A 20,705-nucleotide genomic window follows, 5' to 3' on the forward strand; every position below is an offset into this window, starting at 1 on the left:
CAGACAGACAAAGGGATAGATACAGAGATGGAGTGACAGAATGATAGAGCAAAAGAGACAGAGCAGAAAATAGAACAACAGAGTGATAGATCGACAGACAGACAGACAGACAGACGGTTAAATTTCTTCAAAATTACAATTCAGTAAATTTCTCTTCCTGTTATTCTAATTTCTAAATATAGGCCTGAGTGAAACGTACGTGGGCAGGTGTTTATCAAGGGCATTTCCTAACAAAAAAGAGAGGGAACAAAAGAGAGAAAACTCTGGATGTCACTGTCCCCCAAATTAGACAGAAGGGACATTCCCTCAGCTCGTCCCCACCGCCTGCCAACGCTCGGCCGTATCTGTGCAGGGGAGGAAATATTTCACAGCGTGTAAATTATTAAGGGTGCGCGTGAGGCCGGTGTGCTAAGCAGCGCAGATAGGCCAGTTATTCACAGCTCTGCTGGGACGGCAGCGTCTGCAGCCTCCGCACGCTCCTATCAGATCGTTTGTCACCAGCGATAGACAATTTACTACACAAGCCTTTTTCAATTTATTCATTGTGCTGTCACTGCAGTTTTCTCCCCCGCACTGAAAGCTGCCATACTCCCAAACCAACCCCGCCTGATGGAGAGAGGCTTTGATCCGTGTCTATTTGGACACACACACACCTGCTGAGGCTCCCTCTTTAGTGTGGACAAAGACAAACACTGTCTGTTTAAATCTTCTTAATTGAGAGTAAAGGAGAAGAACCCAGGAGACACACAAGGCAGATGTCCCTTTCCGCTTGCTCTCTCTCTCCCTCCCTGCCGAACTTCGGCTACTAAAACAGTGTGATAAAAGCATGCGAGGTGGGAAGAGCACATAGAGACAGCAAACACCCATCTGCCTTGTCTCAAATTAGCTCTGGGCTGGCTTGAGGAGATAGCCAGTGAGTGCTTCCATTAAGAGCAAACGAAGCCTTCTGTGACCAGCACAACCCTCTCTCTACACCAATCTCACAGAGGCTCAAAGTAACCCAGGGCTCTTCTGGGAGCACCAGCAAGAAAGCAGGTCCAGAACTGCAGCTCCCTAACACTGAGGACTGTGCAGGTTAAACCAAGTGCATCTGTAAAACACTGCCTTAAACTCAACACAATCAAAAACACTATCACAGAGTCTGTCTTACTATAATATAGTGCAATAATTACTGTACAAGAACGTAATGAGAATCAAAAATAAGAATAATGGCATAATCCGGACACATTTGATTAATTAAAAATGTCCTTAATTGTTATGAAACGGATGTAAAAATATATACAAACACAAAATATCTAATCTAAAAGTCTTAAAAACCAATCCATTATATAGCATACTATCAACTTGTAATATATTATTAATATTAAACAACAATAATAATAATATTAATTATTATTATTATACTTTTCCATTTCTACATTAAAAAACTGTATTTTTCATTGAGAAATTTAAAATGTACTTTGTATAGAAGTAAAATCATCTTAAAATTATTACTTATAAATTATTACTATTATTGCATTACAATAATGAAAATTGTTATTAGTAGCATTAGTAGTGTTATATTACAATAACATTATATTATTATTAAAAACATATCTTTTGACCACACCTAAAAGCCTTTTATGGGTTGAGAGTCACTCATTTAGGCCCCGTCCACACGGAGACGAGTTTCTGTGAATACGCACAAATTTTTTATCGGATAGGCATTTCGTCCACACGGATCCGGCATTTTCATAAGGTGAAACCGCTATTTTTTTAAACCGGGTCCCAAAGTGGATAAATTTGAAAACGCCGTCTTTGCGTTTTCTTCTGGACGGCTAATCCGTATATTTTCTGAAACTATGACGTCATCAGACCACGTCTCCCCCCTAGTCAGACACCTCTACGTCACGTAACAGCAACAAAAACATGAACAAACACTGAACGATTGTCTTTTTATTAACTAACATTAACACTGATTAATAAATGTATTGTTCCATTTTCGCTTGTGTACCACATGCAAGGTTTATGAGCATAGTCCAAGTCTTCTTCTCTGTTTTTAGTGTATCTCTTTGGCAGAATTACAGCGCCACATACTGGTCTGGCATGTATACTACATCATTATGCGGTTTCGTGTGGACGCGGATATTTCTTGAGACGAGGAAAAAAAAAAGATCGGATTGGGGTAAGCTCCGTCTCCGTGTGGAAGGGGCCTTAGACTGTGAACCTTATTGGGAATAAAGGCAAAGCAGGGTTAAAGTACCTCCGGACCATCTCTCTTCAAGACACTTCAAGGACAAAAAAGTTCAGAGCGCTACAGAGTTGCTGTCATGCTATTCGTTTGAAAGATTTCAGCATCTCTGAGTTTAGCACCACATAACCTTGCTGCTGGATATGGGAGTCTCTTTGATTAGTGACTTTAATGAGCCACACAATTAGATATGAGGCAATAAAGGGCTCGTTTAGGAGCTGTGTGGTCTCTGACAGCTGAACCGAAGTTAATTGAGATTTACGTGACAAGATGCTACTGCTGCAGTTAACCGCCTTGGAGAATGGTCAGCCTAAACTGTGAGCTATTCAGCATCAAAGAAAGGACCAAGCAGAAAGGAGAGCAAAAGATAAGCTTGCTGATACACGCTTGGCACAGTATTTTGTATTTTCTGTCAATTTGATAGTAACTTTAGGGAAAAGAACAGGCTTAAATCTGAGCACTTTATTTCATTGGGTCTTTTAGGATCGGTGGCCATGAGAAAACCAGATCCGGAGAGTTAGGGGCCACTGTACATCCTTCATGTGAAGCCAATGCCACTAAATAACAGCAGAGAGAAGTCTCCCCAAGGACCACAGTCCTCATCATACACTGATCAAGGCAAAGCAGCTGTCACAACAGCACACAATCACACAGATATATGCAGGTCTTAACAAAAACCTCTTTGGCAATACTAGTACCAACAAACTTTGGGGTCTGTAAGATTTGAATTAAAATGTTTTTGAAAGAATTCTGTCATATTCACCAAGGCTGCATTTATTTGATTGAAAATACAGTAAAAAAAAAATTCTGGATTCCCTGATAAATAGTAATAGATAAATAAATAGTTGTAACGTTTAAAACAACAGCATTCATAAAAAAAAATAAAAAAAAAAGATTTTGTTTTGTAACAATATTAAATGACTTCGATGTCAGTTTTTATTGAATGCACCCTTTTTTTATAAAAGTATTTAAAAAAAATCAACAAATCCTAAACAAATATATGTAATGTGATGCAGCAGTACTGAATTTAATTAAACAGAAAGCAGGAATTAAATCATTGTACTATTATAAATATATATATATAGTATTATTGGTCTTATATGACCTAAAATAGCTTCAAGAAAGAAGAGAGTTAAGATTCTAAAAGCAAACATAGCATAATGAGCAGTTAAACCGTACAAAATGATTAGGAAACTAAACAGGGAAACCAATTCTGATTTGTTAACAGACCCACTGTGCCTTGAATGGCCAGCATAGTTTTTCACAATCCAAACACAAATACAGACTTCAGTGTCCTAAAAGGACAGTTTATGGAGATTTCAGCTGCACAGACAGATCCAGAGCTTCTCCAGTGTCTCGCAGGAAGAATGATGTCAACTGTGCAACTATCTCAGATGTCCCCTTTGAAAGCCCTGTTCCAGACTTTTTCTCTCAATAGGGGGAATCTGAAAAGGGGTGAGATGAGAGATAGATGTGCTCAGAGCCCGGGTGTCTGGCCCTCGTATATAAAACACAGCCCAAATATCCAGAGAGGGCACTGTTTGTGCGGGGGACAAGGTGACCCTGTCTCCCGGGAGCCTGTGAAATGACACAATAGACGCCTCTCATCTCACACACATATATCCACACACGCCAGCCAGCTATCACTGTGCCAAGGAAGGAGACGGCACAAAAGCGGAGGCTGGTGGGGTGGGGGGGCACCGCCCTTGAGCCCCCATTCAAGCAGAATCCGGTGACAAGCCCCCTGCATACACCCCACAGACGGTGCCGAATTCCAGCCTCCGCCCTGAGCCCCAGCCACAGACCCGACAGATGGAGCGGCTATTGATTGAACAGCTCACACCCTCCCCACCCGATGCATCCATCCCCTGAGGAAACAAAGGGCTGGAGAAGTCAAGAGAGACGCCTGAATGCAGGGAGCAGGGTCGGGCAGAGGGGGGCCGAAATGCTTCCACACAGCTGAGTTATGCAGCAAGTGTCTGGGGCATTTCAAAGCTTTGAATGCACTTTTATGATCCAGACTCGGAGGAGACAGGTTGTGTGGAGAGCACACAAGATCAGCGGTGGCTGTGTTTGCTCGGACATAATGGACAGTAAACACTGTCGGAGGAGATGATACGGTTACTGACGGACAGAGCATCATCAAAACAAACAGCTCTTTTTATCAGCAAGCTGGGAAACCGCACAAATATTTAGACGGATAAATTGTTTGGCTAAACTAAATGGAAGAACATGATATCGTGACAAAAATAAAAGCCTTTTAAACTCTTTTAAAGGGATAGTTCACTGAAAAATAACAATTCTGTCATCACATCCTTAAGAAGATATTTTGAGAAATATGTTGTTTTGTTTTTTTCTCAATACAATGGAAATTGGTGGTTACTTACTAAGATGGTTTTGTACTTTATGTTTTCAAGTGCTTTTTTGTGTTCCACTAAAGAAATTACAGGACTTTTTTGCAATGGTTAAAGTGTCCCTTTAATTAATGAAAATCCTGGGATTTCCACAGCAATGAATTTCTATGAATTGTGCAGCTGTTCACTATTACTGGGTACAGTACTGGGACAATAAAGATTGTGTAAAAAAAAATATATATATTATTAATATTAAGTTTGAAAATTTAATTTTTGCAGAAATTTGAAAATGTTCCCAAAAAGAAAAACGTAGCAGATAAAACACAGGACTAATAATAAAATAGATTTTTTTTAAATAAATAAATAAAATAAGACAGAAAAAAGCCCTTCCCAATCCTATATTATATATTTTGACTAGGAAATACATCACATTAAGGAAGCTAAATGAGTTTTGATATTGTGTCATGTTGTCTTACACATTTTATATACATATAGAAAGTTCACTTAGCGGTAGATGTTCAGAAAAATCTACATATCTATTTCTTACAAATTTTTTCACAAATAAATATTTAATTAAAAATATGAATAAAAAGGAAGCAAACTAATCAAAGAACAGGGCACTCAGTATTCTGGGAAGTTTATGTCCATTATATTTTTCAAACAAAGCCAAGGTAACACTCATGTCACATACAGCACACAGTGAAAATGATATAAATATAACAGTGGATAAATACATAACGTTCAGCATTATGTGAAATAATTAAGTTTGAAGCATTCAATTCACACGGACCAACTGTCACAAAGAGAACATGCGATCACACTGCATAAAAATGCACACTTCACAAGATCTCTCAGCTGGATTCGACTAAGGTTGCAAGGTTTGTGATATTAAATGTTCATTAGTCATTCAAAAATTTGTTTAAATTATATAGATGCGTATGTGCTTATTAATGCTGACGGCAAATGAGAAAGTATTATAAAGTTTACATTTCCATTACTAATAATATAAAAGTACTCGTTATAACACTTTTTGTATACATTAATTACTTTGCTTAACCATTCTATCCGATTATTAGACAGACTTCTATCCATATTAAACAGAACTGTTGACGCCGACAGTAAACAAGAGGGAGAGTGTGAGCACTTTTCAAAATAAAAGTCCCACCTCGAACACATCGGCCAAGCATAAAAACTTATCGGCCGATGTCGATATTTGAAAAAAAATGCCAAATATCGACTGATATATCGGCCATGGCGATATATCGGTCGACCACTAATATTCAACATCAGTAGTAAGTTCTGCACCAACTTATCTGCCTTGGTTGGGAGTCCTGCAAGGTTTTTCTGGAGAGGAAATTCATCCCTGAGCAGTCCCTGGGAGAAACCCCTATCGAGTAGCACTATTCTGTGCACCACTGCGCCCAGCCAACCCTGTCTGGAGCTCTCAGCCCGCTGGATCGAGTTTCCCCAGGTGGGGACCTGAACACCTCATCCTAATTGGGAGAAGGGGGCTGAGGGTATGAGAGGGCATCAGCATGAAACAGAGCAAATCTATATAGGGGAGAAACCCATTACCATTTTGTCTTTGAATAAGATGCCTGACCTCTTGTTACTCTCCAGGGGGACTGTACTTGCATTCAGTGTACCATGAGTCACTTTGAATTAAAAGTGTATGCTAAATGCCAAATAAGCAATTAAAAGAAGCACGTTTCAGCTAATATTAATCACACCATAAAAATGCTGTTTAGAGGATCGGAGCTATTTTCCTCAACTCACTAGTTTTATACATTTTAATTCCTCCTACAAGGCAACACTTTATTATCAGCGAGAGTCTTTTCGGCAGAACTGCCTGCTGGTTTTGTGAAAAAATGAGTCTGTGGCCTTGCTTTAAAAGCTCACATGAAAGGTTAGCATTGATTTCTCCACGGTCTGCTGTTTGACATGAAAAGAAAAAAGCAGAACAAAAAAAAAAAATTCTCTTCACAATTAGAAGTGTTTGCAAAAGCAAGTGTCACTTCTATTATTCCTCATACTTGTGGTTAGGGGTTTGCTCAAACCACTACTAAACCAACCAAGTGTTATGGACATGAATTATACCACAAATCATGTGAATTGACGTGTTGTTACTTCTGTAAACGATTACACATATGATTTTCACTTGGTGGATGATTAAACAGATGGAAAAATGCTATAGGCCTACACTGAAGGATGAATCAATATGGAAGCCTGTTTCCAACACTGAATAAAAATTTGTGAGTATTTATCTTACAATTCTGACTTTTTTTCTAAGAATTGCGTAATGCTAACTCATAACTCTGAATTTTTCCTCTCAGTTTAGATCATGCAATTCTGAGAAAAAATATTTATAGGCATAGACTCACAATTGCAATTTAATATTCAGTGGCAGAAACGGGCATAAATGGATCAGAGCCATAACTAGGGACAAACATTTCAGAGATTTTGGGTGTAAAACTACTCAAAACATCCTAGAAGCCATCCAAAACACATTAGCAACTGCATTTGGCATAAAAAATAAACACTCTAAAAACGAATAGCATGGAGTATTCCAGACAAGCAAAAAAATCGAGCGTACTTATTCCTTTGACTCACAGGACACGCAGGATGTTACCTTCTGTAAGCAGCATGTTTGTTCTAATGTGCCTGTTTTTTTCCACTGCTGTTTTGCCCTTGAGCGAGGCAATAAACTCACATGATTTGCTCCAAGGGCGCCTGCATCTCCTGGCCTAAGCCCATGACCTCAGTGCAAAAACCTTTTCCAAAGAGCGGAGACCACCCAGTGACCTTCCGCTACTAAAATAAAGGTTAAAGCTACTCACATGGACTTTTTCGACAAGAAAAACACACCCCGTGACACAGAACGGGCCAACGGGTTAGACGAGAGCAAACGAGCAGAGGGCCGGAGGGATATCAGGTAAAACCGGACACAGCCCGATTTCACAATCACCTCACCATCTGCATGTTGCTCATCTATCACCCGCTCTCTGATAGATTGGATTTCTAATATTATGTGCGTTCAGAAAGCTTCGGTTTCTCCTTCTCAAAGAGAACGAGCCTGTTATGTTCCCCCGTTCGCTCTTTTTCAGAGTGGTCTCCACAGAGCGCTCTCAGATTTCAGAACACAATGCTGCTCAGGTCTGGCTCGGATTTAAAAGATTAATAGCCCTCTGTCGTGACAGAAATGCAATCGTCTGAGTTTTCTGTGACAGCCGGGAAGGGGACGTGCAAAAAAAAAGATGAGTGTGAAAACCAAAAGAGAGAAACTATTGTCCACGGTCACAAACGCAGCTGATGAGGACTGATTGCTATCGCTACTCTCACAAGTTTGCCTGTCAATCAAACCCAACGACATCAATGGGACGAATTTGAATGATAAAACGAAAAGTCACAAGCAGCAGCATTTCGCTTGTCATTGGGGTTAGCGAACGTGTCGACGTGAAGAGGAGGGGAGGGGCGAAGTTTGAGCAGAATTCAGGTTTTGCAGCAAAGACGCCATCTCTGCCCTTCAATCAAAACACAAAGCTTTACCACCGAGCGTCTGCTTAACAATCCACATTTCAATACCCAGCACAAGTCTGTCACTCGCACGTGAGAGAGAGAACAGAATGGGCCTGGCGCTTCAAGACACGTCGTAAGTGACACTCAATGGAAGAGTTTCATGGCTCGTCTCTGCTCCATCAGCGCGGATCAATCAAGCCTTCCCCAAGAACCAGCAGCTGTCACCTAGTAGGAAACATCAATCAGATGTCGTTCAAAAATAAAAACGGTAATTAATTTAAAAAAAAAAAAAAAAAAAACACACGAGACTAAGTAGATCCACTTGGGACCAATCAAAAATATACTTTAAGCATACGATCGCAAACATATGTCAGGAGATATACAAGAACTTAGAGGCTTCGAAGATCAAAAGCTCTTCAGAAACATCACTGGTCCAACATCTAGAGGAATTGATGTAAAAGTGTATGATAAATGTTTGATGTGCAGTGGATTTGAACCTAGTGATGGGGCCAAAGAAAGTGGGAAAGCGAGAAAGTACATTTTGAAAATCTGTTCTCACTACAGTCTCTTCCCAGGAGAAATTCTCCTCCGCTCTTCTTGGTCTTCTATTCGGGCCGAAGACCTGAAAGCCCTTCTCTTCACATCAGAAAACTGACTGCTTTGATGCAGATCCTTTCAGCCTGACTCTCCCATCTACTACCACCACGACTGGAAGGACGAGGAGAAAAGAGGGTGACAAGATGAGCGAGGGAGGGAGGGAGAAGGAGAGTGAGATATCCCTGCAGGCTCTCGTCAGTTCCAGGCCATTAGCTCTGCCTCACTGGGACTTTGTTTACAGGCAGACATAAATAGAATTCTCCTCCTTTATCTGAAGTGCCATCCTGTGCCGCTGATGAGGGATGGGACTTCAGAGTGGAGTCTCTCAGAGACGCGGTCAAGTAAAAGGTGCTATGATCTAACAGCCAAGAGATAGTGCGTGTTAAGAACTGGTCGCACAGGGCTCGTCTTACCGTATTCACTTAACAGGGCAAAGTTAATGTCACATGACAGACCTTCATCAAAACTTGCAGATGGTGACTAACCTTAGGATGGAAACAAACTATGAATAAAAATAGTAAAAAAAAAAAAAAAAAAAGAACTAAACATACACATTTTATTTATTGGTTCATTACGCTTTTTGTTTGTTTGTTTTATGTGAAAGGTTAAATATTATTGATTCATCACTCAGATTATATATTTTTTGTGTAGTGAACAATATTTTGTTGGATAAAACAACAACAACAACAACATGACACTAAAAACACTTCAATTTAGTGAACTGGTTAAAAAAAAACGGATTAGCTACATAAAAGCCATTGTATTACTGAATATTTTAATAAATACTGCTGTCGACTATGTTTTTAAATGACTTCTAGATAGTCAAATGGACTGAAAATTAAAAGGTTCATTTTAAAAAACGTTTTAATTTAATTTCAGTTCAAATATGGTTTGTTTTTTATTTGTATTTTTTTTACAATGCTTTCAAATAAGTTTTATAGATTGCGTCTATAAAATGTTGTGTTATTTATTATAATAACATAACTATTTCACTCATTTCATAGTGTCAGTTTGACAAAATCATTAAAAAGAAGCATTTAAAAACAACAAAAACAAAATAATTATAATAATTTGATTGGCAATCGTACACCACTACTTAAAAAACAAAACAACAACCTGTGGATCGCCCCACTCTCAAACCACTTTATATTAAAAACACTCTGAAAATGCTATAAGCTGACAGTGACAGCACTACTTGCAAATCAGGATTATACATGAAATATCATACAGAGAAAAAAAAATTAGGAACCATCTGCTACTCACATCTCTGCACATTATTGGTAAACAGGCACAGAGGGAGAGAGTGTGTGTGTGTGTGTGTGCATGCACATGTTTGGTATAAAAGCACAGAGCAATGCTCCGACACACTCTAATATTCCTCCGAGAGAGACAGACACACACGCAGACAGACTACTTCAGCTACACTTCCACAGTTACTGCCCACAGCACAATCTGATTGGCTGCGACAAGCTGACAGCTGGACAGATGTTCCAGAGGAGGCACACATGGGAGGTTAGAACGTGTGCGCTGTGTTTTCAGCATGTCTGCATTCTGACTCCATGAACAGGAGAGCTGTCACAGCCGGATCCCATGGAATCGGAGCGGAGCCGCTTGAGTCGTCTGCAATTTCATACGGTAGACATACTGATTGTAATTTAAAATACATATCAAATGAGACTATGGCTTACTTTAGAACCAGGCCTGCATTTACATCTAATAGCCTGTTTCTTGATGGAACTAACAGAAATGAACTGTGAACCATCAAAGAGTTCAGAATGACATTTATCAATAATTAAACCATATGCTCTAACCATTATCTATCAGTATACAAATAACTTGTGTTCATTCAAACCAGTTTACCATTTACCAGTTCAAAGTTCTGCAATTGTGTTTCTAAGACTAACTAAACAAATGCTAGACCAAGCTAAATACAGGATGAGCCTAAGCAAATATATATATAAATATATAAAATACTAATTAGCATTTCCAGCAGAAGGCCACTGAAGAAAAAAATCTGCTTATTTGAAATGGTTCAAACTGCAATTAAGGTGTTTCCAAGCCTAAAGAAATCAAAACTGAAATGTCAAATTAAAAGGAAGAGATCCTTGATTTTAAACCAGAGTCTAATTCGGGCTTTGAGGCTCTTGGGAAGCTCCAAATTAATTTTCAACCCAACCTGGAGAAGCAAGAGGAAAGTCTTCAAAGCTGGAGAGATAATTGGCCGCACACAAATTACATCTGAAACTCGGCGCAATGCTAAAAGAACATCAATGACTTTCGCTAGGAAAAAGCAGTGTGTAAATTGGGGTCAGGCTCAAGAAGCACACACGCATGCGCAGTCACGCATACAGCCGAGGTTGCAAATGTGGGATTTTATAAACAATAAAAACTCTTTTGAAAGCCTCTCTTGTCTACGCTTTTGGCCAACTGGATCTGCCAAACCTCTCATCTCCCTTAAGCGACGCAGGCAATTCATTAGTCCGTGGAGGGTCAGCAGTTCCACCAACTTAATCAAAATGTTAATAAAACTAAGAGTCCACAAAATGAACACAAGAAATGAGCCAAAGAGGGCAGTATCGCAATGTCCTCATCACCCTGCAGCAGTTGTTATATCAAAGGCCAAAGTTCCCCGGGAAGATGTCGTCTGGGGTTTTCAGAGTAAGCATTAACTCATCAACAAAGCAAATAATGCAAAAGCATTTTAAAAAGATAACCACGTATGCATCTTAAAACACACAAATTAGACAAATCAATTGTTTTGGAAACTGTTTGAAATGAAGCAATCAACTTAAATGACATGGCATGCTAAAATGAATGATTCCCCAATGCTTTTCTTCAAATTGGGACTGGAAAAGAAATAATGACTTAAATGAATCATTTTGGAATCTTTATTGAACCAACAAAGCTAAAATGCCTCAACCATTATTCAGAATTTTGGGAGGCTTGTTAATTAATTAGTGAAAAGTGGCAATGAACTGAATGGACACATGATGGCCGAAATCAAACCAGTAACACATGAGCCACATTTCAAACCAACTGCTCATTGCAAATGGGCAGTCCACGAATGCCAGGCTTCTCATATGCCTGCCCGATGAAAGAGCCATTAGGCAGGTTTCAAAGGATAAGAGCGGACTTATAATTATACATGACAACTTTGAGAGATAAAAGTGATTACTAGGGATAAAGGGTTGGGGAGGGCGGCTAAAAATTGCTTAGCAACTAGTCATTATCCCCCCGAGGAGAACGAGGTGACCGTCCATCCGTCTAACCCCCCTGCCCCCACCCATCCAAATACAAACAGTGATAAAAAGTGGTGCAATCGCTCTTGACACACAAATAGGTTAACACAATAAAGCTGCCCGTGCCCAGCTCACTCGAGGGAGGAAAGCAATTCCAGCAGCAGGCGGGAGGTAATAAAGCAGAGGTTTGGGCGTGTGTGTGTGTGTGCATGTGCATGTGTGTGTGTCCATCCAGTCTTCATCCTTGGCTCCTGTGCTTGAGCAGAGGAAGGCATGCAGAAAAGTAGACGCCCGAGGGCCTAATATCACCGTTGGTTTAGAACCTTTTGACAAGAGCAATAACACTGGCCAAGAATGGCAGAAACCCCAGCCTACAGCGGTGGAGCACTGTGCAGAAATAATGGTGTTACATTAGAGCCGTGTGCTCACTTTGCTGTTCGCCACTGTCTCCGAACAATAACATTAACATCGGGGAAAAGCCCTACGCAATGGCTTTTTCAATCACGAACCTATCAGAGGAGAGATTTATTGTATTCCAACCCATCAACAATTAAACATCTATGCCTGGCAATGTGCGAAATACAAATCTCCAGAGTTTTAAGTGTAACGCTCTGCATTCCCAGCACACAGCATGAAGTCGGCAGCGGGGGTGTGGGATTGCTAATCGCACACGGTCGAGGCCGGAGGCATTGTTTCCTGCAGTCGGTGGAAATTTCATTACCTTTCGACAACACTGCAAGCTGACTAACTGCCTTTATGAAACACACGGCGTGTACGATATAGATTGCATGTGTTTCAAGAGATTCAGGGCCATCTAAGTCACCGCCAATGACATTTCTGTTCATTGTCACTAGCTTGATTTACACAACCGGCTTTCAACGTAAACCAACTTTTGTCTGTGCGGTCACAGTTAAGAGCGTAATTAAATCTGTTAAACTTTCAACCGCACCACATGACAAAACCCATTTTCCCTGGCAGTAAACTAAACAGGATTTGTAAACAGGTCACAGTCTAAGGCTCTCACTGCATTTTAATAGCCTTAATACGCTGGAACAGAAAGGCTAGCACGCAATTTTTCCCCCCACTTTAAAGGCCGCCCAACACAACGTTAATAAATAAGACTCAGAAGCACAGTGGGAGTATGATACTAGTCACCCCGATTGCCAGATATTCTCGCTCATAAATAGAAGTGAAAATACGTCTACTGTATTCATCGTACCTCAATGAAATAATTCAACAGCATGAATATGCTGTGTATGTCTCTTTCAATATTCCTAAATGCAGAGGGTATATGCATACTATTGGAAAGGCAACCGACAGATAGACGGATGATTGAGCTTTGACTTTCAGCGCAGCCTGTCTTACCCTCCTGGGGGATTAGGAGAACTTTCCACTCCGTGAGAACACCAGGCGCTCCGTTTTGTGCTGCAGTAAGCCCATATCTCATGCATGTGTCATGTCCTATCAGTGAGCTCCATATGTTCAAACAATAACACTGCTCTGTATAATAACAGGGCTGACATAGTTTAAGGGTCAACAGGAGAGTTGCAATGATCCAAGATAAGCTACGGATTTCAAGTCGTGAGAGATGTAACACTTGTGTGAGACCATGCTGCAAATAGTAAAAACCAGGAAACACAAACAGGCCTTAAAGGAATGATTCAAGCTAAAATCCTGGTGTCATTTATTCACTCTCATGTTTTTCAGAACTTAATGAGTTAGCAGGAATACAAAATATAATATTTTGAAGAATGTAAAGAAGAAAAAAAGCATAGCAAGGCTGTCAAGATTCAAAAAGGGCAGAGAGGCACCAAAAAATGGTTTATACAACTAATGCTTCTTACTTGAAGTCAACTGAATTGAGAATGACTCTAAAAAATGTCTGAATTGAAACTGAATTTGAATTAAGGTAGCAAACAGGATGCAAAATTGCAACTCAGATTTGATTTGAATGGTTTGAATCTAACTAAAAATTATAATCTTAATCTATAAAGTTTGTCAAGATTTTTAGTGCTGGAGTCACATTCAGAAATTTGTAAAGTTCATGGGCTTAAGGGTGGAGAGAACAGCACATAGGATATATGCTTACTTGCATGTAAAAGTGCAACACAAATGTTTCCAGGTTCACGGACTGTGTGGTTCCAGGAGTGAGTAAAATCAGATTTTTTGGGGGGTGAACTATCCCTTTAAGTGATGGTGAGAATTATAGTCTAAACACCGCAGCATTTGATTGCAACGCTGGTTTCATTACAGCATGTCACAATGATGAAATGAACCATGGGAGGGTCTGGGAGTCAGGATATTGCCCAAATCTTTCGCAAAAATGGGGTAAAGAACAAAGATATCTGCAACAGCATATAACAGAACTGCATTTTGCAGAATTATGCTGGCAGAGAAACAATAGTGAAGGGAGTACAAAGTCACTAACTGAAAACACAAAGCCGTAACTCATGGAAATTGAATTGCTCCATTTACAAGGAGGAACAGGATGCACTATGAATTCTCCAGAAAAGTTATTTAAAAAACACACTCCTGTAATTCTCAACGATTGATGCCCGGGCAAACTTTTCAGTCCTTCTGGAGCAGCGTGGAGGGCCGCTTTCCCAGCATCCCCCACTGTCATCAGCAGGAAATCAATGTGCCCAGGAGGCCGATTACAGAGCCGTTTGTTTTTTAGGAAGAACAATTTGCCCTTCAAAAGGGCACTCTTTGAATATGATTCCTGCTCGCTAGTGCGATTAGCTGTGAAGCAGAGAGGATGTGAAGTTGAACACACACCATTTAATCTGCCGTTTTCCTCCGCACTCAAAGCCGTGAAATGACAAACATGTCCACAGGTCTCTCTTTCAGCTTGAAGGGAGGAAAGAACAGTCCCTCCAAATGCTCAAATGGAGTTTAACTGCACTTTTAAGCATTTCACTGGTGATCTTTCTTCAACAGCACATGAAAACAGGACAAACTATCCAAACCAATTTGCTAATTCCAAAGCATTGGGATCTATGGAGTAGGCTCTTCAACAGGCTGTGAAAACATCATCTCCTAGAAGCTGCAGAGACGCCAGAGATGAAAAGAGCCTTGAACGGCTAAATCAACAAGCCGCAGCCCGGCGTCTCATCTGGATGAGGATAAAGCTGCTGAAATTGAAACCGCAGCATAGCAAAGGTCAAGTAAACAACAACAACACGCGTTATCCTGAAATTCCATTTAGAGCGGCGCATCTTGACACCATTTCCATGCTTGGATTTTCTTCCCGACACTATTAATCAATATCACCTACGAAAGCAACGCGGGCTGAGCCTTTTATGTAGCGACAGGGGAGAATGGAATGCCATAAAGGAGAAAATCAAACAGCCTTCACCGCAGGTGTTGCGCATTAACAGATGTTGGGAACATTAGCATTGTACAAGCGGCTCGGAGAACGGAGTGGAGGAGAGAGGATAGGAATTGCGGATTACCAGGGGCACAGATATAATAGCTCTTCCGGAACAATGGCACCTCCTTAACACTCAATACTCGCAGGAGGAGCTCTGTAGGAGAGCAGCGAGACAGGAGCATTCACAATCCATTCACCACACTTTCACAACTAACAAAGACATTTTCTTTTGACACTCTTTTCTATTCTATATTTCTCAGCAGCCGCAGTAAATTGGTCTATTCATTTTTTCAAAGCACCAGTGATTTCAAAAAAATGCACAGACCCATTCTGCTGGTGAAGGTAAAAGCAGCCAGTAAGTTTAGACACTTTTTTGTGTTCTACTGTGGACATCAGGGCTTTCATTTTGAACAATACCATGGGTGACAGCTGAATCTGGGACAAGGTCCATATGAGGTCCTGCCTCACCCCACACCCACCCTAACTTGTGTTAAAATTCAACTAAACCTCAAAAGATGACAAACATCGTGTTTGGATGGCAATGGCCTCTTGATCATTACCAGAAAAGGGAATTAAACAACACATCCCATAAACAAACCCAATATACTAAACATGCACATGTTTCCTTCATACATTAACTTAGTATCGTCCTATCAGAAGGCAAACTAGCATGTGAGGACAAGGCTGTGACCTAAGCCTTGAGAGATAGTGAGATGTTTGTACCTAATGACCCACTGTTTGGGCGCTCCAGAGAGATAAGTTCAAGGACCATGTCTTGCCCCATCCATCCAACTAACTGCTTCACCAAGCTCGCGGGGGAACAAAGGGAAAGGAGGTAAAGCAAAAGATGGGTTTCTTTAAAAGCTCATTTACAGATACAGAACAGCTACTCTCTGTTATACATTTCCAGAAAGAAAGGTTTGATCATTCGACCAGGGAACTACTAGGACTATACCAGCCGAGACAATACCTAAAAACAGATTAATATATAAAGCAGGAAATTAAAATTTTACTAATATAACTATATTCATGAGCGAAGCCCTTGCTCTCACCGGTTTTAATAAGAAAGCGGTTGAGTGATTTCACCCCATGGCCATCAATCAATCAATCTACGCAGTTATCTCAATATTCAAATGAACAGCTCACGCTTCTTTAATAATATCCTAGTGAAATTAAACTATCCATCAACATCTGCAGCAGAAACGGTGAAACGGGTACGAGTTCAACTTCATACCTCTGGAAATTCGCTCTTGATTTAATCTCATTAAGATCTTTCCATTTCAATACAGTCGGCAGAGGCTGAATTGCACCCAAACAGCGTTTCTCCATCAAGACAGACCTTTCTGCTGACGGTGGCACAATAAACTGAGTTTCTTTTTGGATGGCTTTCAGGTCATGAAGTCCTCCCAAATCATCTTGACATCAGTTTTCTGTTGTCAGACTCTTCGTAATTACCCAGCGGAGGAAAAATAGCTACGGCACATGAGGAAAAATGCAAGTTTGACTCTCGAAACTAGTAATGGGTGCAAATGTGCCAACGTGATCGAGTCAGATGTGGAAAAAGTCAACAAAAATGAGAATGTGACACAAAGGAAAAAATAAATAAGCTATGAAGAATTAGAAACAATGCTGAGGCCATTCAGTGACCTAAATATTAGACCGTACCATATCACCACCGGCTATCTCCCCCACGCACGCTCAGCTCAGTTGAGATTAGCATTATGCTGGAAGCTCTATTTGTTTAGGTGAGATTGAGCCACAGAGTTAATACCGGGCCAATTTGCTCAGCGGGTCACGGATGTGCAGCAGGAGTAGGAAATGAGGCAACTCTGGCCCCCGGAGGTGAACCTTTCCACTCGTACATCACTGGATGTTTTATTCAATAGAGTGGCGAGCATACTCCTTGACAGGTGCTGTCTCCATGGGTGGAGGGAGTCACAGCCCTCAGAGTGAGGGACTCTACTGGGGTAATGAGGCTGCCAGGCCCTGAGGAAGACCACATGCTGGAGTCGAGCTAAGAGCCAGAGCCCTAAGCCTCCGGAGTGATGACTTGCAGAGTGGAACGTCCACCGTGGAGCAGGGGGCCAATCGCATTAGTCAGAGCAGCGGAGAAATGACAGGGGGCCTTGCGAGACATTTAAATTGTGATGTATAGTGGGGGAATAAAACTCTCTTTCCTGACTGACAGACAATCAATATGCATGCTTGCACTGGTCTTAATATAAGTTTTTTTAATCAGCCACTTATTTTGCAACATTAAACTACTTGAGCTACTTTTAATACTGAATTAAAAATATGCTTAAGTTGAGGCTGTTTTGCATCAGATATTGTTAGGTAAAAAATGTTAGCCTGAATGCACTGTAAGTCGCTTTGGATAAAAGCATCTGCTAAATGCATAAATTTAAATATTGATTGTTCAAGAGCTATACAGCAACATTTAAAGATTTATGGTGTGCCATAGGACCTTCTGGGTGGAACAAGCTCATGGTTAGATTTGTCAAACCTACCCAGGGGTCTCCTGTGGAGCCGGCCCTGAGGGAAAAGTTTGTTAACGCTCTTAAAAATAAAGCTCCTTTATTAACATCAACAGTGCTACGAAGAAACCTTTATCATCCATCAAAACTTTATAGTGGAAAGTATTACACAAATGATTCACAGAAAAGTTCTATGAGGTGTCCAGAATGGTTCTTTATATTGCACCTCTACAAAAAAAAAAAAAAAAAAAAAAAAGACCTTTTATTATTTTTTTAAGAGTTTTACTACGCTTTTATGATCTATAAAAGACTGTAAAACCTGGGTTAAAGTCTCTGGAAATAAATAAAAACAACAACATTGTTTTGGCCCAACTGACCTGCTTTAACATCTAAATAAACCCAAGCTGCACTTAAGCCGGTATCCAATCGTTCACTGATTAGATTTCATAGATAGGATATGCAAAACATCAGTTCTTGGAAACTGCAAACGGTGCATGGAGAAGGAACAGCTGACATCCGAGTGCTGGGATAATAGCTTTACATAAAAAGCCTGCTGACAACCAAGACCACCGTCCAAACGGGCCTTGAACACACAAAGCATTTAATCAATCAAACCTTTCACATCTTGCCATGAGCCACTCCTAAAACTACTTTGCTGAAGCTTTTACCCAAAACATCTTTCTTTTCATATGGGTCAGTCCTCCTGAGGCAACCTGAGGTTAAGTGCCTTGCTCAAGGGCACAACTAAGATAACTTGAACCTCCAACCCTTCACTTCCCAGCCCAGCAGAGCTCCAGCAGCACTGCTATTTCAATTCAGTAGTTAGCGATTAAGTCATAAAGGAAATCATTGACACACAGTCCGTGCTGAAACTAAGACGTGGAGGTGCCGGCAAAGACTTTCGCACCTTTTATTCAGATGCTCTCGCCTGCCATCGAGTTGAAACCAGATTTTATGCTTTGAGAGCATTCATCCTGTCAGAGCACTCTTTAAACACCCAGGGTGCACATCAAAGCGCGTCCCGGGGCCATTCAGCGCCCGACACCTCCATTTACTGCACTTCCTTCATTTATTACAGGTAAACCGTGAAACAAAGGTTGTATGTTCTGTCAGGGACCAAAAAGACGCCACCCGATACCACTTCACACGATTTTATGGCGACAGAAGCGAAGCGTTATTCAAATGAAGCTAATCATTGCTGAAAATCATCATCCAAGGGCGATTATGTTACCTTTCAGTCAAAGTTGCAATCACACATTTTGCATAATTGGGTTTTTACTATAGTAGCCTATACTTCAAAATGTGTTTCAAAGTAAGCGCAACAATGTATCTACATTAGGCTACCATAAAAAATATCACTGTGATAACCACAGTAGTAACTTTGCTTATTGTTTCCGTGATAAAAGTGTGGTAATCTGCTATAAATCATAGATGTTATTTAAGGCCAATACAATACATTTCAAAAGAACATTATTTTTCTTTTAATCTACTGTTTAGTAGGCTACTGATTGAAGTGTATACTACGTCTCGAGGAGCGTTAAATTATGATGAGTGCTTGAATCCTGCTTAATTATGGGGAAAACAAGCATGCATATTTTTATTAAAAGATCAATTAAGGCTGAAATAATGAATAGGGGAGAATATATTTACCATAAATCGCTCTGTGGTGCTGACTAGATCTCCACGCAGGTTGGCGATGACGGGACTGAACGTGAAGCGGCCGAAAAAGCAGACGAGGGGAAAATAATGAGGGGGGGTCAATAATATCTCATTGTGTCCTTAGATGAAATGGAAAAATGTATAATCCCTGGTATATTCAGTTGACTTATTATAAATTGATTTTCTGCGTTCTTCACACGCGTAAAAAAAAAAGAAAAAAAGTCATCCAAAACAGCTTCTTCTGCAGGATTGTTGAGCAATTTTTCTTTTAAGAGATCTTCTTTTTTAAGGAATCCGATCTATTTTTCTTTAAACAGGAGACGGCGGATCAAAAAAAAAAAAAAAACCGTTAACTGCGTTTTGAAACTAACGTTACCGTGAATGATTCCGTCGGTCAGGATTTTTACCCGTTTACTAACTGGATTCTAATCTCCGAGTAAAGCTTAGTATGAAATTGCAAACTCCAGTAAAAACGACAGCTTATTCTGCTGACACGAATACGATAAATAAATAAGTGCTTTCCCAATTAAACAAACTCCGATTCGCAGATGTCCTTAAATCCAAAGAGCGAACAGACTTTGGCGTATACAATCAAGAGGAATGTTTTATTTTCGGTATATACTGAATGTTGTATTATATTAGAAAGCCCTGGCTGTGTTTAAGGCGATATTCCTTTAACAGGAGAGCAGGTGCAGGAATGTAATAAACGCCGTTAAATCCTCGAGAAGAGAAATCACCGTTCACTTCCAGCGGTTCTCTACATCCCCTTCAACGGAAACCTTCCGTCGCGATTTCAACTCCGCTGTCCGTTTAATTATTCCTCTGAATTACTCCAAAGGTTGCAGCTCTTGTTCAAGGTAATATCAAGCAGGAATTAATCAACTTGAATCAATAAATTGTCTGTATTCCGCGTCTCTGTGATACGCTCGCAGGCACTGCGCCTCACCCTTGCGCCGGGGAGCCGAGACTGACAAAAACCCGGAACGGTGCAGACTCTCGCGCCTCCAAAGACCGCCCACCAGCCAATCAGCGCACGGGGTGATTTAAATATTCCCACGGGTCGGCCAATCACTGGTAATTGAGGGCTGTTACCACGGTGACGCTGTCAGCGTCCAAACGTCATATTAGAAAACACGTTTATTATGAACGCTCAGGGACTGGACGTTGGTCTTGTGAAACTGTTGGGGACGGCGTTAACAAAGGTTACAGCCAATAACTAGCAAATAAAAGATGAACTATTTATTGGCATATATATATACACAG

General features: G+C 40.5%; 1 protein-coding gene across 1 annotated transcript in view; it reads right to left on the minus strand.

Annotated features, from left to right (window-relative positions):
* LOC113048911 (protein FAM222A-like) overlaps nt 1-20,409 on the minus strand; it is a 56,052-nt gene extending 35,643 nt beyond the window's left edge. The window contains exon 1 of the mRNA XM_026210878.1: nt 19,434-20,409. The gene's annotated coding sequence lies outside the window, so the exon portion shown is untranslated. The remainder of the gene's footprint in view (nt 1-19,433) is intronic.
* Between the last annotated feature and the right edge of the window lie 296 nt (nt 20,410-20,705).

This window comes from Carassius auratus, chromosome 30, assembly GCF_003368295.1.
Source record: "Carassius auratus strain Wakin chromosome 30, ASM336829v1, whole genome shotgun sequence".
NCBI classification, from domain to species: Eukaryota; Metazoa; Chordata; class Actinopteri; order Cypriniformes; family Cyprinidae; genus Carassius; species Carassius auratus.